We start from the raw sequence: 25,184 nt of genomic DNA, 5'->3' as shown, positions 1-25,184 counted from the left end.
AAGTTTTGGGGAGATGAAGACTAATTTGTCGTCTGCTTCCTTTCATTTGTTAAAATAATGGAAAATGTGGCACATATACAACATGGAATATTATGCAGCCATAAAAAGCGATGAGTTCGTGTTCTTTGTAGGGACAGGGATGAACCTGGAAACCATCATTCTCAGCAAACTGACACAAGAGCAGAAAATCAAACACTGCATGTCCTCACTGATAGGTGGGTGTTGAACAATGAGAACACATGGACACAGGGAGGGGAGCACTACACACTGGGGTCTGTTGGGGGGAAACAGGGGAGGGACAAAGGGGTGTGGGGAGTTGAGGAGAGATAGCATGGGGAGAAATGCCAGATATAGGTGAAGGGGAGGAAGTCAGCAAATCACGCTGCCATGTGTGTACCTATGCGACAATCTTGCATGTTCTTCACATGTACCCCCAAACCTAAAATGCAATAAAAAATACAAATAACATAAAAAAAAAGAAAAAACAAAAAAGAATGTACCTGCAAAGGAGAGCAGGACAGCCCGAGCTTCACCTGTTTCATCTCCAGGATGTAAGCAGTTTCTTTTCCTGAGGGTCTGAGGAGCACTCACAAATAATTAGATCCCAAGGAGATTTATGCTTTTAAAGTAACATTCTTTTATGTTGCTAGTCATCTGTCTGATTTCAGATACAAGAGCAATATCAGGTCATCTCTCAAAAAGTAAAGGCTTTGAGCAAACCCTGAAATATTGCAAAATCTTAAATTCATTGACACAATACGTATCTTAGAAATATAAACAGCATTGAAAGTTAGAAATATATCTTAATAAAAGGTTATTCTAAAATAAAACATACACACAAAAAATACAATTTAAATCATACCTCCTAATATGCCATTTGCAAACATGGTTAAATGTTTCACGAAAAAATGTAAATGCACTCATTTATTTGAGAATATCTAAGGTTCCTTATAGCTCCAATATTCTGCAGCTTTTTTGTTTCAATCACAGTTGGATGATTTAGGGCAGTGGTTTAACTTGCAGCTTCTTCTCAATCCATCGCTCTGTGTGCAGTGTTCATCTGATTTTGAACACTGCACACACAGCCCACCATTCCTGATGGGTTCTTGAAATGTTTGATGCGGCCCCTCTGTGGCTTCTCTTAGTGTTCATGTCCCACCAGCTCTCATGCCACGTGGCCTTCCTGGAGACGGGTGGGATGGATAAGTCTGAATGTACTCTGTTTAGCTGCTTCCTGTATTCAGTTCTGCTCCTGCATTTATAGGTGGGTTGGAGCAATTGGCACCATTTACCCAACACATCCTATTCATTCCTTTAAATGCTTCCAAAATAATGTGCTTGGTTTTTCAATTCCACGCTTTCTGCAAAGCATAAAAGACTTATGTTTTAAACAAAAATTAGCTATTTTGCTAATTCTCAGCATTCTCCCGTGACTCTTATTTTGGACTAGGCAGCATAAATGAGAAGCTAAGATTTAAAAAAATATATATATTTAAATGAGTGGTTTTAATTGCCATTTAGAAATGCCTGTTATACTATGTTACAGTACACGTGGGTTTTAAGTTGCATGAAAACTTGCGCTCTTAAGTCAGAGTCTTATTTTTCTTTGAGAATAGAACATCTTCAAGGGTTTCTGACACAAATATCCATGACATTCATTTTAAAACAAAACAAAACAAAACAAAGTAAAACAACATCCCAAACCCTACTTTTCCACCCTTGGAACAATACAACCATGATTTTGTCCTGTGATATATGTGCCCTAAGCAAAAGTCTTTTAATTGACCGAATTATGAGTCAGTGCCACTTGTAATAGGCCAGATGACAATTTTCTCTTATAACTGAAGAATATTTTGTTTATCATGACATAATCCAAGCATGATCTTTGAAGATGAAAAGGTTCAGGGACACAATTTGTGTGAAAAGTAATGAGAACATGTTCATTATAGGAAGTTATATGGGTTCCCACTAAATCGAATCTACACCTTTCCAAATCTTCATAAAGCTTCATTGCAAACTTTGTTTTATTGTGTTCATTCCTGATATGGTTTGACTCTGCCCACCCAAATCTCATCTCCAATTGTAATCCTCATGTGTCAGGAGAGGGACCTGGTGGGAGGTGATTAGATCTTGGGAGCTGGACTTCTCCCCTGCTGTTCTTGTGACAGTGAGTTTTCTCGACATCTAGTTCTTGGAAAGTGTGCAGCACTTTCCCCTTTGCTTGCTGTCTCTCCTGCCACCATGTGAAGAAGGTGTTTTATTCCCTTCTGTTTCTACCATGATTGTAAGTTTCCCGAGGCCTCCTAGTCATGCTTCCTCTTAAGCCTGAGGAACTGTGAGTCAATTAAACCTCATTTCTATATAAATTACCCAGTCTCAGGTAGTTCTTTATAGCAGTGTGAATATGGACTAATACAGTTTCTTTAAAAATAATATGCTTGTTCTATAAACTTCCTAGTTTGTGCCCACCATAAGGGGATGTTTAATATATTGGGCATTCAGTGAAGTTCATCAAACTGAAAATACATGCATCAAAACAACTTTTAAAAATTCAAAACAAAAAAGCCAAGAATTTAAATGGACTATAACTTTTAAAAGCTAAGCGACAAAGCTAACAGTTTCATAAACTTTTTCCTTTTATAAGACCCAGAGGCTAGCCCTTGCTTTGTCACTGACCATCTATATACTTGAAATGCATTTTTGTGCCTCTGTGCCTCTAATATTATCATGACGTAATCCAAGTATGATCCTTGAAGATGAAAAGGTTCGGGGACATAATTTGAGTAATTGAATTACTTTTGTGCCTCTGTGCCTCTAATATTCCATCCTAAAATGGATGGTGAAATCCATACACACCACACAAAAATAAGAGTCTTCTCACCTTTGCCACCTGGTGTAACACCTGAGTAATACACCTGTCCTGCCTCCTTTGAGTGTGAGCAGGATTGTGACTCCCTCCACTCCATTCCCCTCCCTGCCATTTTTGAGACAGGGTCTCACTCACTCTGTCTCCCAGGTTGGAGTGTAATGATGCAATCATAGCTCACTGTGGTCTGGAACTCCTGGGCTCAAGCAATTCTCCCATCTCAGCCTCCCAAGTAGCTGGGACCACAGGGTGTGCCACCATGTCTGGCTAATTATTTGTATGTTTTTTGTAGACCAGGGGTCTCACTATGTTGCCCAAACTGGTCTCGAACACCTGGACTCAAGTGATCCCCCACTCTGACCTCCCAAAATGCTGAGATTACAGGCATGAGCCACTGCACCTGGCCCATGACTTGCTTCTAATCAGTAGCTAACAGGATATCACTCCCTTGATTAGATTATATAGCAAAGTTGTGTGCTCACACCCGTGATTATGTCACATTATGTAAGACTCTGACTTAGTAGTCTTGGAGGAGAGTCTCCCTTGTCTGGAGGAGGCAGACAGGCACTTTATGTGGGACCTAGGAGGGGGCACATGTAGAGAGGAACCTAGGGGCCTCTATGCCCTGAGAGCTGCCTCCACCAGCAACCAGCAGAAAACTTGGACTCCTCTTTGTAAGCCCACAAGAAACTAATTCTTCCAACATTTACATGAACTTGGAAGAAGTCTCCATGTTCCAGGGAGGAATGCAGCCTGACTGACACCCTGATGGCAGCCCAGAGACCCTGGGCAGGGGATCTAGCTGAGCCTGCTGGTACTCCTGACCTGTGGAAACGGTGAGACAGCAAGTGGGCAGGGAGTTTCTTCATGCTCTGCACCCACTTTCACTGTCCCTGCATGGCATCATCTTGCATTACTGTGACATATTTCTCAAAACCGAGGAAACACTTAGGGACAGTGCTATTAAACTAAACTCCAGCCTTTATTCTGATTTCACCAGTTTTTCCATTAATATTTTTTATTGCTCTAGAGTCCAATCCAGGATCCCATGTTTAGTTGTGATGTTCCCTTCCCTTCCTGTTGTCTGAGTCAGTTTCTCATTCTTTCTTAGTTTTTCATGACTTGACAGTTCTGAAGAATACTGGTCAGGTCATGTGTGCAGTGCCGCTTGATCTGGGTTTGTGGGATGTTCTTCTCATCATTAGACTGGGGTTATGGGTTTATAGAGAGAACGATGAGAGAATTTTTGGAAGTGATGGAAATGTTCTATATTTTTTTGTTGTTGTGGTGGTTGCATGGGTGTATAGATTTGTTAAAACAAATTCAACGATGGCATAACAATGAGTACATTTTATTGTATGCATCATACCTCAATGAAGTTTTTGGAAATAGATATTTCATATGCACATACATACATATGCAAACATATCAATAACCAGGGTTAAATAATATCTAATTGGTTCTTTACCACAAGACTGCTTAGAATCCTTAAGATTCTAAATGTACTAATGTTTCCTGTGATTCTCTAAGCATTAGATATCTCATGGAGCACCTCCAAACTTCTTAGAATCTGAGATTCTTTTTCTAACACTTCATAGAATCAGACACACAGATTGAGACATGCTGGTTTAAGTAAATGATATTTGAATGTGTAGGAAAGATAACAAAAACATGAAAGGTTGTGCAGTTTTTCTGGCATGGCTGGCCAGAGATTGGGAAAATGTTTTTGTCCATTGAAATGGAAATATCGCTCAGGTTTAGCATTACATTATGTCTGTGAATGTGAAAAAGTAATAACATTTTAGAACTGGAATTTATTTTTCATTTAATCCGTTATCTTAGAATCCATTTGGAAACAGGCAGGGTGGAGGACTTCAGCGGATGAAGGAAGGAACCCAGCCCCACCTGCTGGTATTGTGCGGTGGTAGCTGCTAATGTTGGGACTCTTTCTCACCCTTTAACATTGCTCAGTACTTGAGCCCTGGATCTGGACAGAGTTGGGAGAGGGCTGAGGTGCTAGGGCCAGCTGCTGAGAGCCTGAGGGATGGTCCTTACCTTACAAGTGGGAGGAAGAAAGCGGGATAATGGTAAACTCCAGAGGCAGCACCATCACTTCTGAGAAGCCCTCTGGTTTGTACAGTCATTATTTGATATGGTTCAGTTGCTGGACACAAACACTCATCTATTCATTGAATAAGCTACCTGTGTCTCTGTGAGCTCAAACAGTTCTCTGTTTAGAGGTTGAATTCAAGCGTGAAACAGCATAAGCTGATTTTTATCTTGAATTGTGTTTTGATGCTTTGACAAGACTTACTGGCAGGTTATGATTTATGACTTGTTTTACATGATTCATGGATCATGCTTGCAATTATATTGATAAAGTAAACATTCACTACATATTCAGTTCCATTATGCACTTAAATATTGAGACAGTATTGAATGCTTCCAAGTTTTTCTCAGTGGGCCTCAGATCCAAAGTCTGCAATAATAACGATTTGTAATGTTTGTGGAGGTTGTAAATGTACTTAGAACTATTCAACCTATTGTAATTGTGTTTGCTGCTTCCTGGCCAATGCTGTGTCCTGAGACATGGCAAGCATAGTCCAGGTGACCATGGTGTGTGGAGGCCAATGGTCAGGGGTCAGCACCTGGAACTGAAAGTAGCTGACTTGGATAAGCCAAGTTTGGGACTCAGACCCAGCAGCAGCATCTGGTGAAGGTCTAGCCTGGCAACCTTTATCTGGTGTCTCAGCTGGATGGTGTCTAGTGGGTAAGTGTAAGGCATCTGCGGGTCTGACCTGAAGGGAGGTGGAGGTTACTTGTTGCACTTTGAAGGGACCAAACAAAACAATGAGGCTGAGACTTATCACCAAGGAAGACTGGCTGTCCACAAGTCAGGTCTCCCCTGGAATGCAGGAGGCCCATTAGTCTTACCCTGGTCCTTGGCTTTTCGGGCTCAGAATGTGATTATTTGTGTTCTCAGAAATATTTGAGCAGCAGGACTTAGTCACACAAAATTTACCAGGGACTGATGATTAAAGAACAAAATACCAATTTATTACTTTACAGTAAGAACTCAAAGCAGAGTAGATATTCGCTCCACTGACCAGCTTATTCTCTATCCACAGGCAAATCTTCATGGGAGACAAATTACAATTAGGAGCTTCTCAGGGAGCAGGGGCTCTTAGCAAGAGAAGTCTGATATGGCAGCCACATGAGCTCATCCCCTTAACAGGACATCCTGCCCCATGACCGGGTTTCTGCTCTCTGGGGATAGAACATCTTCTCCTGTGCACAGGGCAGAGGACACAGGGCCAAAATTTGCTCCTCACTTGCTGTTTACTATGTTTGCATTACTGATCATTCTCTTTCTTCTTGGCACACTATTTCTAAGATAGTCCAGCATCTTTCTAATTCTAATTGGGTATTGTTAGCCTGAGAGCTATTCTGACCCTTGATAATAAATTGGCATAATTATGTTCTGATCTGTTAAATATTTGTTTTGGAATTTAGCTGTCAGAGATTACTTACTTTTTAAATTTGTGGAGTAGGGAAGTTGTGTGAGAAGGAATCCCTCATTGTTGAACTGAAGCACTACCTATAGTAAATAGTGAGGCAGAGTAATAAGGATGCCAGGAAGTGCCATGTTTAAAGACCTAAGACCCAGGAAAACATGCAACAGGGCTAAAAACACCATACTATTCATTTGCACATCACTTTTGACGTCGTAACTGCATGAGGTACAACCTAATCTAAGGTTAGGTTCAGTACTGCAAATTGAAGATAGCAAAAACATTCCTTCTCTCATCCGTCTCTCCTTTTTCCTTTTCTCCATTTCTTTCAACAATTAAGGCTTAATGACTTCCATATATAGTCACTAAAAATGCAATCTGCTAAGTACTCATTCTGATTAATAACAATCTGCATTCTGTACCTGAAACATTCCGTGTTTACCTGATGTAGTCGGCATATGTTTGTCATACTCAGCTTCTGTCTTGGAGGCTTGCTTTTTTATCTAGTGTAACTTCTAGATAATTGGAGTAGTTTTATTCCCCCTTATCCATCAACTCCATCTTGACTTACTCTTTCAGAGATTTTTTTTGTTATTGTTTACCTTCTTTTGGACTCCTTCTTTCCTCCCAGTGGGATGATGTTAGATGGATGCTTCATTTTCTTTACCGATTGCCTCCCTGAAATGTTTGCTTCAATTAGAGGAATTGGCAAATCTAAAAGGTTCTTAAATATTTCAGAAAAATAAATGGCAGATAAATTTCTTAAATAGTTAATCGTTGGAACTTTCACTTCTGGGAAGGTGGAGTAGAGGTAGTTTTCCCTATTCCTCCCACTAAGTACAACTAACAACCTTGAACATTATATGTAAAACAAATATAAGAAGACTCTCAATGGTGGGGAGAAGAAAGCAGACTGTCTAGGATGTGACACAAAACAGCATCATGGTGGGTTCCCTAGATTTTCTTTTTTGCCTTCTATATTCTAGAAATCAGCAACCTGGAAACAGCAATGGACATAGACCAAAAGAACCCAACAAAAGTCTTCTCTCTCTAGACAAAAGCCCAGACGAGGGGTTGTATAACCAGATAGAAAACTTCTAGGCAACAGCTTCTCTCCTGCTGCTGCCAAACAGCAGAGAAAAAACGATGGCCAACCCAGGTAAATGAGGAGCCTAGACCGTCACTCTTATCAGGACCTTCAATCCCTGCATGGATTGGTGTCAGAGAAGGCAGAGTAAAGAGCTTGGACTTCTATCTCTGCCAGCCAGCAATGAGATCATCCTTCCCAGTGTCAGTTGAGGCCACATGGGAAGGCTGTACTTCCTACACACCTGGCAGAAATAAAGGTTTTGTTCTAGGAGGCCTAGTGGAGACTCAGGGCTTTGGCCACCATCCTGAGGAGTACAGAGGCCCTGGGGAGGTCAGTAGAGGCTATGTGGGGACAGTGTGGGGACAGTAGTGAGGCACTCCTGCTACTCCCAGTCAGTGATATCAGCAGAGGTCTAGTGGGAAGCTAAGCTTCCCCTCTGCCTGCTGTCTGGCAATACTGAGGATACTCTCCTCTGCACGGGTTATAACATAGTCTGAATGGTAAATGTGGACTTCTACCCCCATCTGGTGCTAATGAGGGAGCTCTTCCCACCTGCTCCTATTGAAGTGGTGTCAGAGGAAGCCAGTAAGGTTCAAAGAAGATCCACAGTCTCATAAAACACCCACGATGTCCAGGTTTCAGAACCAAACTACTTATAACAAGAACCAGGGAAGTATCAACTTAAATTAAAAAAATGTAATCCACAGGTGCTAACACTGAGATGTTGGGATTATCTGACAAATATTTCAAAGTGGCTATCATAAAAGTGTTTCATTAAACTATAAACAAATGCTTGGAACAAATAAAATAATAGTTTTATTAAATAAATAAATGATATAAAAAAAGAAGCAAATGGAATGTTTGTAACTACAGAAATACAATTATCCAAAATTTAAAAACCTAGTTGGTTGGCTCATTAACAGAATGAACATGAGGGAGGAAATTATCAGTAAATTTGAAAGACAAGCAATAGAAATTACTCCATCTGAAGAAAGAGAAAATAGACTGAACAACAACAACAAAAAAGCCCCGGGGCCCTTTAGGACAATAACTATAAATCTAATTTGTTGTTGTTGTTGTTGAGAGAGGATCTTGCTCTGTTGCCCAGGCTGGTGTGCAGTAGTGTGATCATAGCTCACCGCAACCTTGACCTCCTGGGCTCAAGAAACTCTCCCATCTCTGCCTCTCAAGTAATAGGACTACTTACAAGCATGTGCCACCACACCTGGCTATTTTTTTTAACTTTTAGTAGAGATGAGGTATTGCTATATTGTTCAGGCTAGCCTCAACTTCCTGAGCTCAAGTGATCCTCTTGCCTTGGCCACCCAAAGTGTTGGGATTACAGGCATGAGCTGCTGTGCCTGGCTAAAATCTAACATTTGTGTCACTGCAGTCCCAGAAATATGGGAGAAAAAAGATAAGGCTGAAAAAGAAATTAAAGAAATAATGACTGAAAACTTTCCCGATTATTATAATTTTTTAAAAAGTTCATTTTTAATTTTTATTTTATTAATTAATTAATTTACTTTTGCAATAGGATCTTACTCTGTCACTCAAGGTGGAGGTGGCACAATCATAGCTCACTGCAGTCTCAAACTCTTGAGCTGAAGTAATCCTCCTTCCTCAGCCTCCTGCATAACTAGGACTACAGGAATATACCATTGTTCCCAGCTAATAACTTTCCAAATTAGACAAGATTCACATATCTACAGATTTAAGTAGCTGGAAGAATTCCTGAACAGGTCAAATCCAAATAAATCTACATCAGGAACATCATATTCAAACATTTAAAAACTAAGGACAAAACATGTTGTAGGTCACAAAACAGAAAAGACATTTTACATGTAGGGAAAATAAAATTCAGATGACAATCGTTCCTCATCAGAAACTAGAAAAACTGGAGGAAAGGGCATATCATTTTTGAAGTCCTGAAAGAAAGCAACTGTCAACCTAGAATTCTATACATTGAAAATATCCTTTAGGAATAAAGAAGAAATCAAGATGAAGGGGAAACTCTCACCAGCAGTTCTTTCCTAAAAGAATGATGAAAGAAGTTCTTTAAAAACAAAGGAAAAGAAACAAGAAGAAAACTTTGAACATTAGTGTACTAGTCTATTCTCACACTACTGTAAAGAACTACTCAAGATTGGGTAATTTTTAGAAAAGAGGTTTAATTGATTCACAATTCTGCAGGCTTAACAGGAAGCAAGACTGGGAGGTTTCAGGAAGTTTACAAACATGGCAGAAGGCAAAAAGGAAGTAGTCACTTTCTTCACATGGTGGTGGCAGGAGAGAGAATATAAAAGGGGAAGTGCTCTACACTTTTAAACAATTGGATCTCATGAGAACTCGCTGATGACACAGCACCAGGAAATGGTGCTAAACCATTAGAAACTGTCCCCTATCATCCAATCACCTCACAGCAGGCCTCTCCTTTAACACGTGGGGATTACAATTCAACATGAAATTTGTGTGGGGACACAGAGCCAAACTGTATTATTCCAACCCTGGACCCTCCCAAATCTCATGTTCTTCTTGCATTTCAAAACACAATCATGCCTTCCCAACAGTCTGCCAAAGTCTTAACTCATTCCAGCATTAACTGAAAAGTCCAAGTCCAAAGTCTCAACTGAGAGAAGATAAGTCCCTTTACCTATGAGCCTGTAAAATGAAAAACAAGTTAGTTACTTCCAAGATACAATGCAGGTACAGACAATGGGTAAATGTTCTCATTATAAAAGGCAGAAATCAGCCAACACCAAGGGGCTGCAGGTCCAATAGAAGTCTGAAACTCAGCAGGGCAGTCATTAATTTTTTCTTTTTTTTATTATTACACTTTAAGTTCTGGGGCACATGTGCAGATCTTGCAGGATTGTTATCAGTATACACATGCCATGGTGGTTTGCTCCCTCCATCCCCCTGTCACCTACATTAGGTATATATACACCATGGAATACTATGCAGCCTTAAAAAAGATGAGTTAATGTCCTTTGCAGGGACATGGATGAATCTGGAAACCATCTTTCTCAGCAAACTGACACAAGAACAGAAAACCAAACACCATATGATCTCACTCATAGTTGGGTGTTGCACAATGAGAACACATGGACACAGGGTGGAGAACATCACACACTGGGGTCTGTTAGGTGGTGGGGGGCTAAGGCAGGGATAGCAGAGGGTTTAAAGCTCTAAAATAATCTTTCACTCCATGTATCAAATCTAGGTAACACTAATGCAAGGGGTAGGCTCTCAAGGCCTACCCCTTGGCTCTGCAGGGTACAGACCCTGCAGCTGTTTTCACAGGCTGGTGTTGAGTACTTGTGGCTTTTCTAGGTGCACAGTTCAAACTGTCAGTGGATCTGCCATTCTGGGATCTGGAGGACAGTGGCCCTCTTCTCACAGTTCCACTAAGCAATGTCCCAGTGACAACTCTGTGTGGGGGCTTCAAACCCACATTTTTCCCCTGCACTTCCTTAGTAAAAGTTATCTATGAGGATTCCAACCCTGTAGCAGACTTTTGCCTGGACATCTAGGTATTTCCATACATCCTCTGAAATTTAGGCAGAGGTTCCCAAAAATCAAGTCTTGTTGAGACTTCTGCATACCTGAGATCCAACATCACTTGGAAACCACCAAGGCTTGAGGCCTGCACCCTTTGAAGCCATGGCCAAAGCTGTACCTTGGGGCCTGTAGCCTTTGAAGCCATGGCCAGAGTTTAGTGACAGCTGGAGCTGGAGCATCTGGAACACAGGGCACCATGTCCTGAAGCTGCGGAGAGCAGCAGGGCCCTGGGTCTGGCCCAGGAAACTATTTTTCCCTCCTCGGCCTCCAGTCCTATGAGGGAGAGGCTATTGTGAAGTTCTCTAAAATATCTTGGAGACATTTTCCTCATTGCCTTGGTGAATAACATTTGGCTCCCCATTACTTATGCAAATTTATTCAGCCAGCATGAGTTTGAATTCCTCCCCAGACAATGGGTTTTTCTTTTCTACCACATGGTTGAGCTGCAAGTTTTCCAAACTTTTATACTCTGCTTACCTTTTTTTTTTTTTTTTTTTTTTTTTTTTTTTTTTTTTGCATTTTTTTAAATTGCATTTTAGGTTTTGGGGTACATGTGATGAACATGCAAGATTGTTGCATAGGTACACACTTGGCAGTGTGGTTTGCTGCCTTCCGTCCCCTCACCTGTATCTGTCATTTCTCCCCATGCTATCTCTTCCCACCTCCCCACCCCCCGCCCCTCCCACATTTCCCCCCAACGGACCCCAGTGTGTAGTGCTCCCCTCCCTGTGTCCATGTGTTCTCATTGTTCAACACCCACCTATGAGTGAGAATATACGGTGTTTGATTTTCTGCTCTTGTGTCAGTTTGCTGAGAATGATGGTTTCCAGGTTCATCCATGTCCCTACAAAGGACGTGAACTCATCGTTTTTGATGGCTGCGTAATATTCCATGGTGTATATGTACCACATTTTCCCTATCCAGTCTATCATCGTTGGGCATTTGGGTTGCTTCCAGGTCTTTGCTATTGTAAACAGTGCTGCAATGAACATTCGTGTGCACGTGTCCTTGTAGTAGAATTAAATATAGGTTCCAATTTCAGAGCATCTTTTTTTTTTTTTTTTTTGAATGAAAGTAAGCATAGGCTTTTAGTAGTATCCAGGTCACATATTCATGCCTTTGTTGCCTTGAAATTTCTTCTCAGATACCCTAAATCATCTTCCTGAAGTTGTAAGTTCCACAGATCTCTAGGGCAGGGGGAAAATTCTCCCAGCCTCTGCTAAAACATATCAAGAGTGACCTTTATTCCAGTTCCCAATAAGTTCCTCATCTTTATCTGAGACCATCTCAGCCTGAACTTCATTGTCCATATCACTATCAGCATTTTGGTCAAAACCATTCAACAAATCTCTAGGAAGTTTCATACTTTCCCTCATCTTCCTGACTTCTTCTGAGTCTTCCAAGTCTGTAGGAAGTTCCAAACACTGCTCATTATCTAGTTTCAAAATAACTTCCACATTTTCAGGTATTTATATAGCAGTATCACACTCCTGGTACCAATTTTTTGTATTAGTCTGTTCTCACACTGCTATAAAGAACTACCTGAGACTGGGCAATTTGTGAATAAAAGAGGTTTAATTGACTTATAGTTCCATAGTCTTAAAGGAAGCATGACCAGGAGGCCTCGGGAAGGGGAAACAAATATTTTCTTCACGTGGCAGCAGGAGAGAGAGGGAGAGAAGAAGAAGAGGAAGAAAAAGAAGGAGGAGGAGGAGGAGGAGGAAGTAGAGGAGGTGGAGAAGGAGGAGGAGGAGGAGAAGGAAGTGGAGGAGGAGGAGGAGAAGGAAGTGGAGGAGCAGGAGGAGGAGGAGGAGGAGGAAGTGGAGGAGGTGGAGGAGGAGGAGGAAGTGCTACATACTTTTAAACAACCAGATCTTGTGAGAATTCCCTCATGAAACAGGACAAGGGGAAGGGTGCTAAACCATTAGAAACTGCCCCCATGATAGAATCACCTCCCAGCAGTCCCCCGCCTTCAACATGTGGGGATAAGAAATCATTACACAATTTGGGTGGGGACACAGAGTCAGATCATATCAATCAGGAAGGAAGAAAAAATAATAGAAAGAGAAAAATATGCATAAATACATGTTTTTTCCTCCTCTTGAGTTTTCTAAATTTATTTGATGTGTAAAACAAAAATTATTATAGTTTCTGATGTGCACCTAAATGTGTATAGAGGAAATATGTAAGAGAGTTATAGATGTGTGACCATAAAGAGAGGTAAATTTTTTATACCTCACTTGAGCTGGTGAAAGGTTGACACCAGTAGACTGTGCTAAGATATATGTATCTCTAGACTAAACATTAAGTAAGCTACACAAAAAGATACAATAAAAAGCACTATAGATAAATCCAAACAAGGTTCTAAATGAATGTTTAAGTAACTAACAGGAAGAAAAGAAAGGAAAAACAGATAGGAATATCAGAAAAGATAAATGGAAGACAAAAATGGAAGACGTTAATAATATTTAATGTAAATAGTCTACATATACCAATTAAAAGACAGAAATTGACAAGAGTTGATTAAAAAATGACCAACCATATACATTCTACAAGAAGCACTTCAAATATAACATCATAAATAGGTTGAAAGCAAAAGGATCAGAAAAACCATGCAAACATTATTCGAAAGAAGGTAGAAATGGTTATATCATTATCAGATAGACTTTAGAGCAAAGAAAATTACCAGAGGCAGAGAAAGACATTACCTAATTATAAAAGCATCAATCCACCAGGAAGACATAGTGACATAAATGCATGAAATAACAGACCTGTAAAACTTGTAAAGAAAAACTAATTGTGCTGAAAGAAATTTAATGAATTCTGATCAAAATTACAAAATGTGGATTTGCCTATTTCTCCTTCCAGCACAATCAGTTTTTTCTTTCCATATTTTGCAGTTCTGGGTTTTTTTTTTGTATATATATATATATATATATATACACACACACTTTGCTATGTCTTACTTGATAGATTGACTGTTTTATAATTACAGATATAGATGAACTTATCCTAAAATTTATAAGGAAATAAAAACAGAACTTAAATAGATAAAATAATTTTGAAAAAGGATAATAAAATGGGAAGAGTCAGTCTACTTGATTTCAAGACTTATTCTGTACCTTTGATAATTAAGACTGTGTAGTATTAGTGGAGGAATAGTCATATAGACAAATGGAACAGATTCAAGAACTGAAAAATAGCCCCACACAACTATGCTCAACTGAGTTTTGGCAAAGGTGCAAAAGTAATTGAATAATGGCAGAAAGATATCCTTTTCAGCAACTGCTGCTGGAGTAATTGAACATCCATAGACCAAAAGGTGAACTTCAACCCAATTCCCACACTTCATACAAAAATTAGCTCACAGTTAATCACAGACCTAAAAGTAAAATTTAAAATGATAAAACTCCTAGAAAAAATAGGGGAAAATCTTTAATATCCAAGGCTAGGCAAACGGGTCTTAGACTTGACATTAAAAGCACAATTCACAAAAGAAAAAAAATACATAAACCTCATTAAAATTTAAGCTTTTACTTTGCAAATGACCCTGTTAGGATAAAAATACAAACTAAAAATGGAAGAAAATATTTGAAAACTACATTTTAATTAAAGTACTAATATCTGGGATATGTAAAATTTTTCAAAACTCAACCATTAAAAAATTCAATTAGAAAATATGCAAAGGCATGAGTAGAAATCTTACCAAAGAGGATATACAGATGGCAAATAAACACATGAAAGATATTCAACATCTTTAGCCATCTGGTAAATGCACAATAAAATCACAAATACTGTTGAGGATGTGGAGAAACTGGAACACATACACAGTGTTGATGGTAATATAAATGGTGCGGTCACACTGGAAAATAGTTTGTCAAATGAAATAAAAATAAACATGCATCCAACATGTGACCCATCAATTGTATTCTTGGCCATTTTTGCCAGATAAGTAAAACTTATGTTCATGCTTAAACTTGTACCTGAATGTTCACAGCAGCTGTATTCATAATCATACCAACTTTAACCCCACCCAGATGTCTTTCACTCAGTGAATGGTTAAACTAACTGTGCTGTGTCCATATCATAGAATACTACTTGCATGACAAAGAAAGAACAAATTTTTTACATGCACAACACCTTGGATGTATCTCTAGACAATGATGCTGGGGAAAAAGCTCTTCCAAAATATTACACATTGTAGAACTCTACTTATAAAGAATTATTGAAATGATAAAATTATATGAATAGAAAATAGATGAAGTTTTCAGAGGTGAGAGGGAGGCCCAGAGGGAAGTAGATGTAACTGACTATACAAGGTATCAAAATAGATTCTTTGATGATGAAATTGTTCTGTATCTTGAGTGCACATTGTTAATACCATGATTGTGGCAATGCCCTATTATTTCAAAAGAAATTATCATTGGGAAATCTGGATAAAGAGTACATGGAACCTCTCTGTATTATTTCTTAGACCTACATGTAAGTCTAGAATTATCTAAAAATTAAAAGTTGAATTTAAAAAGTTATGATAAATAATGAATTAATTTTGATATAAATTTTGTTATACTCTTGGAGAAATTTACTTTGGAACTGTTTGTCGCTTATTCACCTTACTCCTGGTCATAAATGAGTGTTTTTCCATTTGAAAGTTTGTGGCTTTTAGTTTTAGAGATAATTCTTTGCCCATTTATCAAGAGTTATCTCTTCATGGTATTGAATTAAACAATTTTAATTAGTGAAGAAAAATAATAAAACTTAGACAACAGTGTTTAAACCTATGAGATTCTGAAAATTGATTACAATTAGAATTTTAGAGTTTTCTTCCCCAAATTATATGAATTTCAGATCCTAGTGTTTATTATCTTTATATATTTTTTTAAGATGATATGTACAATTTTGCTTTACTTGTATTCCACTTGGAGAAAAAACGTCTAGTATCATCAAAGAGTAGAGTAAAAACAGCAAGTTATGGCAACCATGGGAGGTATCATTACACAAAGTAAATTTCACTTGACTTCAACTTGCTAACTGAGCAAATGAATGGACCTATGAGAGGCTATTTCTTAACCTACAAAATTCATGTCACAGTATTTATTGTACTGTGTTGGGAGGAAAGCATCCTAACTTTTGAAGTGTCCTGCAAATGTAAGTGAAGTCTTACATGGTGGAGGCAGGATAAGAGTAACTGAAAAAGTCTTTTATACAAAATGGATTATGGGTGGTGTGACATTTATTTAAATTTTAGAAGGCAAATAAGGAGGCATCCTTAGGTAAATTAGTAAGATATTTGAGATCATGTTGAGGTTTTCAGCTATGCAAATACTGGAGGAGGTAAGGAGATGATAGGCCTTTTGTGGGAAGGATTTTCACTTGCTTCTAACTTTGCACTTAATATTTTAAATTATATTACTCAGGTTACATTTTAAATATTACTGGTAAAAAATGAATATTTCTGAAATATTTATAATTTACTTGTATTTCTCCATTCCCTTGAATCCACATATCTTTTGGGGCTTTAGTTATGCTTATTGATGTATAAAATGTTTTTTAAATCTTTTTATTTATTTATTTATTTATATATAATTTTATTGCATTTTAGGTTCTGGGGTACATGTGAAGAACATGCAGGATTGTTGCATAGGTACATACATGACAATGTGGCTTGCTGCCTCCATATCCATCACCTATATCTGGCATTTCTCCCCATGCTATCTCTCCCCAACTCCCTACCCCTCACTCTCCCTCCCCTAGTCCCCCCAACAGACCTCAGTGTGTGATGCTCCCCTCCCTGTGTCCATGTGTTCTCATTTTTCAACACCCACCTATGAGCGAGAACATGCTGTGCTTGATTCTCTGTTCCTGTTAGTTTGCTGAGAATGATGGTTTTCAGGTTCATCCATGTCCCTACAAAGGACACAAACTCATTGTTTTTTATGGCTGCAAAGTATTCCATGATGTATATGTGCCACATTTTCCCTGTCCAGTCTATCATCAATGGGCATTTAGGTTGGTTCCAAGTCTTTGCTATTGTAAACAGTGCTGCAATGAACATAAATGTGCATGTGTCCTGAAAATAGAACCCTGTATAATCTTTTGGCTATATACCCAGTAATGGGATTGCTAGGTCAAATGGAATTTCTATATTTAGGTCCTTGAGGAATTGCCACACTGTCTTCCACAATGGTTGAACTAATTTACACTCCTACCAACAGTGTAAGAGTGTTCCTATTTCTCCACATCCTCTCCGGCATCTGTTGTCTCCAGATTTTTTAATGATCGCCATTCTAACTGGTGAGAGATGGTATCTCAATGTAGTTTTGATTTGCATTTCTGTAATGACCAGTGATTATGAGCATTTTTTCATATGTTTATTGGCCTCATATATGTCTTCTTTTCAAATGTGTCTTTTCATATCCTTCATCCACTTTTGAATGGGCTTGTTTGTTTTTCTTGTAAATCTGTTTTAGTTCTTGGTAGATTCTGCATATTCACCCTTTGTCAGATGGGTAGATTGCAAAATTTTTTTCCTGTTCTGTTGGTTGCTGATTCACTCTAATTATTGTTTCTTTTGCTGTGCAAAAGCTCTAGAGTTTGATTAGGTGGCATATTTCTATTTTGGCTTTCGTTGCCAATGCTTTTGGTGTTTTAGTCATGAAGTTCTTGCCTATGCCTATGTCCTGAATGGTTTTGCCTAGGTTTTCCTTTAAAGTTTTTATGGTGTTAGGTCTTATGTTTAAGTCTTTAATCCATCTGGAGTTGATTTTAGTGTAAGATGTCAGGAGGGGTCCAGTTTCTGCTTTCTGCACATGGCTAGCCAGTTTTCCCAACACCATTTATTAAACAGGAAATCCTTTCCTCGTTGCTTGTTTATTGTCCCATTTGTCAAAGATGAGATGGGATATTCTTGTTAATTTTCTGCCTCGTTGATCTGTCTAATATTGACAGTGGACTGTTAAAGTCCCCACTAATATTGTGTGGGTGTCTAAGTCTCTTTGTAGGTCATAAAGAACTTGCTTTATGTATCTGGGTGCTCCTGTATTGGACACATATATATTTAGGATCTTTAGCTTTTTTTGTTACATTGATCCTTTTACCGTTATGTTATACCCTTCTGTGTCTCTTTTGATCTTTGTTGGTTTAAAATCTATTTTATCAGAGACTAGGGGTGCAACTCCTGATTTTTTTTTGCTCTCCATTTGCTTGGTTGATCTTCCTCCATTCCTTTATTTTGAGCCTATGTGTATCCTTGCATGTGAGATGATTTTTCTGGATACAGCATACCAATGGGTTTTGACTTTTTATCCAATTTGCCAGTCTGTGTCTTTTGAGTGGGGCATTTAGCCCAATTACATTTAGGGTTAATATTGTTATGTGTGAATTTGATCCTGCCATTTTGATGCTAACTGGTTGTTTTGCCCATTAGTTGATGCAGTTTTTTCATTGTATCAATGGCTCTTTACCATTTGGTACATTTTGGAGTGGCTGGTCCTGGTTGTTTCTTTATATTTTGAGTGCTTCTTTCAGAAGCTCTTTTAAAGCAGGCCTGGTGGTGATGAAATCTCTGAGCAATTGCTTGTTCATAAAGGATTTTATTTCTCTTTTATTTATGAAGCTTAGTTTTTGGCTGGATATGAAATTCTAGGTTGAAAGTTCTTTTCTTTAAGGATGTTGAATGTTGGCCCCCACTCTTTTGGCTTGTAGGGTTTCTGTGGAGAGATCCACTGTGAGTCTGATGGGCTTCCCTTTGTGTGTAACCTGACCTTTCTCTCTGACTGCCCTTAGCATTTTTTCCTTCATTTCAACCCTAGTGAATCTGATGATTATGTGCCTTTGGGTTGCTCTTCTTGAGGAATATCTGTGATGTTCTCTGTATTTCCTGGACTTGAATGTTGGCTTGCCTTGCTAGGTTGGGGAGGTTCTCCTGGATAATATCCTGAAGAGTATTTTCCAGGTTGTATTGATACTCTCTGTCACATTCATGTACACCTATCAAACATAGATTAGGCCTTTTCACATAATCCATTTCTTGGAGGCTTTGTTCATTTCTTTTTACTATTTTTTCCCTAATCTTACCTTCTCATTTTATTTCATTGAGTCGATCTTCAGTCACTATATCCTTTGCTCTGCTTGGTTGATTCAGCTATTGAAACTTGTGTATGCTTCACAATGTTCTCGTGTTGTGTTTCTCAGCTCCATCAATTCATTTATATTTCTCTCTAAGCTGTTTATTCTCATTAGCATTTTGTCAAACCTTTTTTCAAAGTTTTTAGTTTTTTTTTTTTTTTGCATTGGCTTAGAACATAATCTTTTAGCTCAGAGAATTTTATTACTCACCTTCTGAATCCTGTTTTTGTCAATTCATCAGACTCATTCTCCATCCAGCCTTGTTCCCTTGCTGGTGAGAAGTTGTGATCCCTTGGAGGAGGAGAGGCATTCTGGTTTTGGGTATTTTCTTCCTTTTTGTGTTGTTTTCTTCCCATCTTTGTGGATTTATCTGCCTGTGGTTTTTGTGGTTGGTGACTTTCAGATGGGGTCTCTGAGTAGACATCCTTTTTGTTGCTGATGAAGTTATTTCTTTCTGTTTCTTACTTTTCCTTCTAACAGTCAGGCCCCCCTGCTGTAGGAGTGCTGGAGATCCACTCCAGACCTTGCTTGCTTGGGGATCACCTGCAGTGGCTGCAGAACAGTAAGGGTTGCTGCCAGTTTCTTCTTCTGTTGTCTTTATCACAGAATGATACCCACCACTTGTTAGCTTGTGCTCTCCTTCATGAGGTGTCTCTTTAGTTATATGGGAGTTAGGAAGTTGCTTGAAGAGATAGTCTGTCCTTTGTAGGAGCTCAAGTGCTGAGCTGTGAGCTCCGTTGTTCTGTACAGAGCTACTGGGAAGGTACATTTAAGTCTGCTGCAGCAGAACTCATAACTGCTTTTTTTGTTTTTTCCCCAGGTGCTTTGTCCTGGGAAGGTGGGACTTTATTTATAGGTTCCTTTTATTCTGCTTCCTTTTTTCAGAGATTCCCTGCCCAGCAAGGAGTGTGCCAGTAGAGGTCTTGTTGAGCTGCCATGGGCTTTGCCCAGCTGCTGTGTGAACTTCCTTGCAGTTTTGTTTATAGGTGTATGGTTAGAACTGCCTCAGTAATGGTGGTCTGCCTCAGTAATGGCGCACTGTCTCTGTAATGGTGGACTGCCTCAGTAATGGTGGACTGCCCCAGTAATGATAGACTGCCTCGATAATGGTGGACTGCCTTGGTAATGGCGGATGCCCTTTCCTCGACAGAGCTGAACCATCCCGGGTCCAGCTGTGCTTGCTGTGAAACTCTCAATCTAGAGTGTTTCAGATTGCTGGCCTTTGTGGGGGTGGGACCAGCTGAGCCAGATCACCTGGTTCCCTGTTTTAGCCCCCTTTTGTTCAGTTGAAGGGGTGACTCTGTCTCTCAGGCATTCCAGTCACCAGTTGAAACAGCACCTGGATTTGTGTGAGTTTTTGTGCAGAGACCCACTGCACTGGCTGAAACAGCTGCACTGGAGACTCATTGGCTTTTCTACCCAGGACTCTCCTGGTATGTGGGCAGTAAAAATTTATTTGGAAATGTGGTGATCATTCACCATCTGTATTTTGGCTGGGAACTGCAATCCAGAACTGTTCCTATTCAGCCATCTTGAATCCTCTCCAAAGCTATAAAATATTTTTATGTATTGATCCTTTGTCATGTCTTTTACACATTTTAAATTATTTGTTTTAAATGTTCCACTATTGTTATTAAGTGCTCAGGAATTTTTAATTTTTATATAAATTTTTATGTTTTGCTAATTTTTTATATTTTAAAATTTTCTATTTATGAAATAAAAAATACATTTGCCTCTACTATTTCTAATTTTCTATATATTTTTTTACATTTGTTGCTTTAATCTACCTGTCATGTGTTTAATTTTATAGTATGGGGAGAATATATGTAACATTTTGACTTTCAAATGTTTGTTTTATCTCGTATTTCACTTTAAATATTCTCAGTTCTTGATCAACAATAATCACTAAATCAACATAAATTCATAAATATTAATTTCATTTAATAACTTCAACTGTTGCTGCCACTAAAACTCTTATCAATATACTCAAGTAGAAACCAAATGAATTGATATACAGTAGTTCCTCCTTTATCCTTGGAGAATATGTTTCAGGACACCCAGTGGATGACTGAAACCACAAATAGTACTAAACCACATATGTACTATGATTTTTACTACACATAGATACCTGGGATGAAGTTTGATTCACAAATTAGTCATGGTAAGAGGTTAACAATAATTAATAATAAGCTAGAGCAATTACAACAATATATTGTAATTAAAGTTATGTGAATATGATCTCCCTCACTCTCTTAAAATATGTTATTGTACTGAATATGCAGATTTCAGTCTACTGTTAACTGAAAGTAATGGATATCACAGAGAAGAGGGCACCTCTGTATTTACTCTCCCCTTCTGCTTGTGGAGTTGCAAGTGTAATCTTTCTTCACAGAAACAGTGTTCATAGTCTGGGCATGGAGGCTCATGCCTTTAATTCTAACACTTTGGGAGACTGAGGCAGGTGGACTGTTTGAGCTCAGGAGTTTGAGACCAGCCTAGGCAACAGGGTTAAGTCGTGGCTCTAAAAAAAGATAAGCAAACAGAAAAATTAATCAGGCATGGTAACACAGGCCTGTAGTCCCAGCTACTTGGGAGGCTGAGGTGAGAGGATTGCTTGAGCCCAGTGTATTATGATTGCACCACTTCACTCAAGCCTGGGAGAGAGAGTGAGATCCTGTCTCAAAGAAGAAAAAGAAAACCCAAAACCAACAATAAAAAGAAGAAAAATCCAAAACAAACAAACAAAGAGGAAAATGGTCACCAAAAATTATCTGCAGAAAGTTAGCAACATGTGATCAGGATGCTATGGGAAGTTATTACTTTGATGCGAAAGTAATGCTGGTTTCACCATTGCTTTTAATGGCAAACACAGCAATTACTTTTGCACCAACTAATATTCACAGCACTTAGGGACTTAGGGACTTCAGTTACATTTGCTATGGTCATCATGAAGTGGAAAGAAAACTGAGATCTAAACATATTAGTGGCTAGCTCAAGTGTACCCAGCATTTTAGAGGCAGGACTTGTACTAAGAAAAACTACCACTCCTTTCCTGCTCAGTTTTCTTTCCATCACATTGTAAATAACCTGAAAACCAACCATTCATCACAGAGCATGGATTTGAAAACCAGACTGAGTAATGATGCTGATTCAGCTCACTTTACTCCTGGGTTCCTCTGTGTGTGAGAAAAATGAGATTAAAACACAGGCTTATAAACTTTTTGGTATTTGTAAAACAGAAATAGCCAAGAATCTGTTTCTTTCTAATGCAGTCTTCTTCTGTGCATTTAAAAATCACTTCTCAAATTTTGATTTTTCACAAGGTTAGCAATGAGGATTTAATACACATGCAACATGACATCAGAGCAAGTGATTTGAGATTACATTAGAATGTTCCATTAGTTTATTATTTATTTTATTGATTGGCCTTAATGTAACTGGTATTCTTTATAAAAATGTTTCTATATCCTGTAAAATGAACATTCAAATAATTTCATCATCGTTCAAGATCACTCCTTCAGGGTCTAGAAATCAGTGTTGGTGAAGCACTAGGTTTTGTAGAAACAGTGTGGATTGGGGGGTGGTTAAAGGTTTAGTGTGAATGTGATTAGAAATGTTAGAAAGCTACTCAAATGCATTTAGATTAAGGGAAGAGATTCTGGCTACATGACCAAGTAAGGCACACATTTGTTTCTCTTTGAGGGTGGAGGTAACAGAAGTGGAAAAAAAAAAAAGGGGAGAATAAATACGTAAAATTATTTAGAACATATTAACATTATTTATTTTTAAAGACATTATATTCTGTTGTTTCAAATTTATTTGGCTAGAAAAATTAGAATTATTAATACTAGAAGTCATAAAATAAAAATCAAAATTTTCTGGTGCCTTATTGGTAAGGCATTTTGTTTTTCCTCTTTTTCCCCCAAGTATTGCACTATTCTTACTGGAGGCACCGACGAATGGCCCAGCCTGGAGCCTTCACAGAGACATGGGGTGCTTAGATAATAAAACAAAATTCTTTGGCAGGTAAGAGATTGTTTATGCTTTTCCTTTATTGCTTACTAAAGGCCAATATTCTACTTTAGAGAGATCAATATTCCTGAATTGCAAACTTTTTAGAAGCCTAAAGGAAATGAATCTTTGACAAGCTAAATGTTAACCCTCTCCCTGTTACTGAAAACAGCAAAGCTGTTTTCCCCCTACAATTTAATTTTATTCTGCTTTAGAAGAAAGAGGAAGTAATCCCCCAGAAACCCATGGCTGGTTAACTTTAGCTTTAGTATTGCAAGCTACCCTTTCTTTCTCTCTTAAGAAATATAAGTTGGATCTGGAGATGCTGAAAACATTGTAAGATGTGAATATTTGCTAAGTGTTACAAGGCCCCACAACCTCACATATGTCCCCTTGTCTCACTGGGCCAAGACTAAATTACCTCTTATTTCTCAAGGCTTCAGCTTAAGCACCGTCCCTAGCTCCTTAGAGCAGTTGGCCTTTCTGGCACATGTTCTCAGAGCTGCCCATTTTTCTTCTATCACAGCACTTCTTATTTTATTCTTAATATTTACTTAATTTTGTCTTCTTTGTTATGAACACAAAGACTATGTCTGATTTGTTTTTAAGAACACAGTTTTGTGCAGATTTAGGCACCTGATAATTATACCTATTGCAAGATGGAGTGGAAGTCATTAACCTGGCTTGCACTATACCTAAGGTCCTTGAAGGCTTGTTGGGTATTACTACACTCACCTCAGACATGGAGACATGGAAGTTCAGAGAGCTGGCACAATTTGCTCTGGGTTTGCAATGAGAGCTAATTCTGGTAGTTTCAAAGCCAACCCTATATATGGCCCATGTATATGCTCCTTTTGCTATAAAATGCTTCTTTCAACATTTTTCTAAGCCCAGATAGTTTTAGGAGGCAGGATACAGGAGACCCCTGGTTCTCCATTCCCTATGGTCTTGTTGAAAACACTGCCCAGATAAGTTTTCTTGCTCACTCTCAAATAAAACTATGTCAGCTAGGGGTAGATAGAAGACAGCACTCTGATCCTCTGGCTAACTCAGGGTGGGGGAAAGTAGACAACCAGAGAAAACTTTCTTGGCTCTGACTTGGGGTGGTAACTTTACAGTCTGAATTAAAGACTGGGGTCTCATTCTGAAATGCACTGGGATACATTAGTACCACAGATTGCCAACAACACCACTATCCTGGAATATGTTATAGTTTCAGAGTTCCAGGAGAAAAGCAAGCCTGTTCCAGCCTACATCATAACATTAAAGACTATGGAAGACCTAACCAAAGAAGTCTTCTACTTAGTTCAGATGAAGATCTGTGGCCCCAGGGAGTCCACATTTGATCCAGCACCTGTTTGATATGGCCTGCAAGATAAGAATGGTTTTTTGCTGTTTTAGAATAATTGGAAAAATGTCAAAAGTAGAGTAGTATTTCATGACACAGGAAAGTTATATGAAATCCAAATTTCTGTGTTCATAAATTTTTATTCGTACATAACCACACCCATTTACTTACATATTTTTAATGGTAAATTTTGCACTAGAGTTGAATGGCTGCAACCAATACTACCTACCCCGTAAAGCTTAAAATATTTACTGTATTGAGCTTTAGGAAAAATGTTTGCCAACTCATACTCTAGCTGAACATTACAAAGAAAAAGTTCATACTGTTAATCAAATGGTGTTGTCTTTCCCAGCAATCTTTCAATATAAAAATATTCAACTGCTAAAAGTTAATTATCGGTGAAACATTTTTTTTTGTTCCAACAATAGCAGCAACTACATCTCTCCAACCTTTCTACATCTCTTCAACCTTTAAAACCAGAGTTGGCCAAGCCAGAGTTCTTCTCATCTTGTGGGCTGGGGTCACATATTCCCAGTTACCATGACAATGGATGTTACCGTAACTGTGTCTGTGATCAGGACTTTGGCATAATCTACCTGTACTCTCCAACATGCAAAAGTACATCTTTTACAAGTTGTGGGTAAAGAAAAGTGTATAAAAACTGGGGTA

General features: G+C 38.6%; 1 long non-coding RNA gene across 1 annotated transcript; it reads right to left on the bottom strand.

Moving 5' to 3' along the window:
• Positions 1–6,337: 6,337 nt before the first annotated feature.
• LOC120361629 (uncharacterized) lies at positions 6,338–24,798 on the bottom strand. The gene is made up of 4 exons (XR_005577796.1): positions 24,745–24,798; positions 24,449–24,535; positions 6,821–7,056; positions 6,338–6,464 (listed from the first exon to the last, which is right to left on the bottom strand). It is a non-coding gene; the product is annotated as an uncharacterized LOC120361629 (long non-coding RNA).
• Between the last annotated feature and the right edge of the window lie 386 nt (positions 24,799–25,184).

The sequence above is a fragment of the Saimiri boliviensis genome, chromosome 13 (assembly GCF_048565385.1).
Source record: "Saimiri boliviensis isolate mSaiBol1 chromosome 13, mSaiBol1.pri, whole genome shotgun sequence".
NCBI lineage: Eukaryota > Metazoa > Chordata > Mammalia > Primates > Cebidae > Saimiri > Saimiri boliviensis.
The sequence above is the reverse complement of the archived record's forward strand: the minus strand, read 5'-3'. Positions and strand labels throughout refer to the sequence as shown.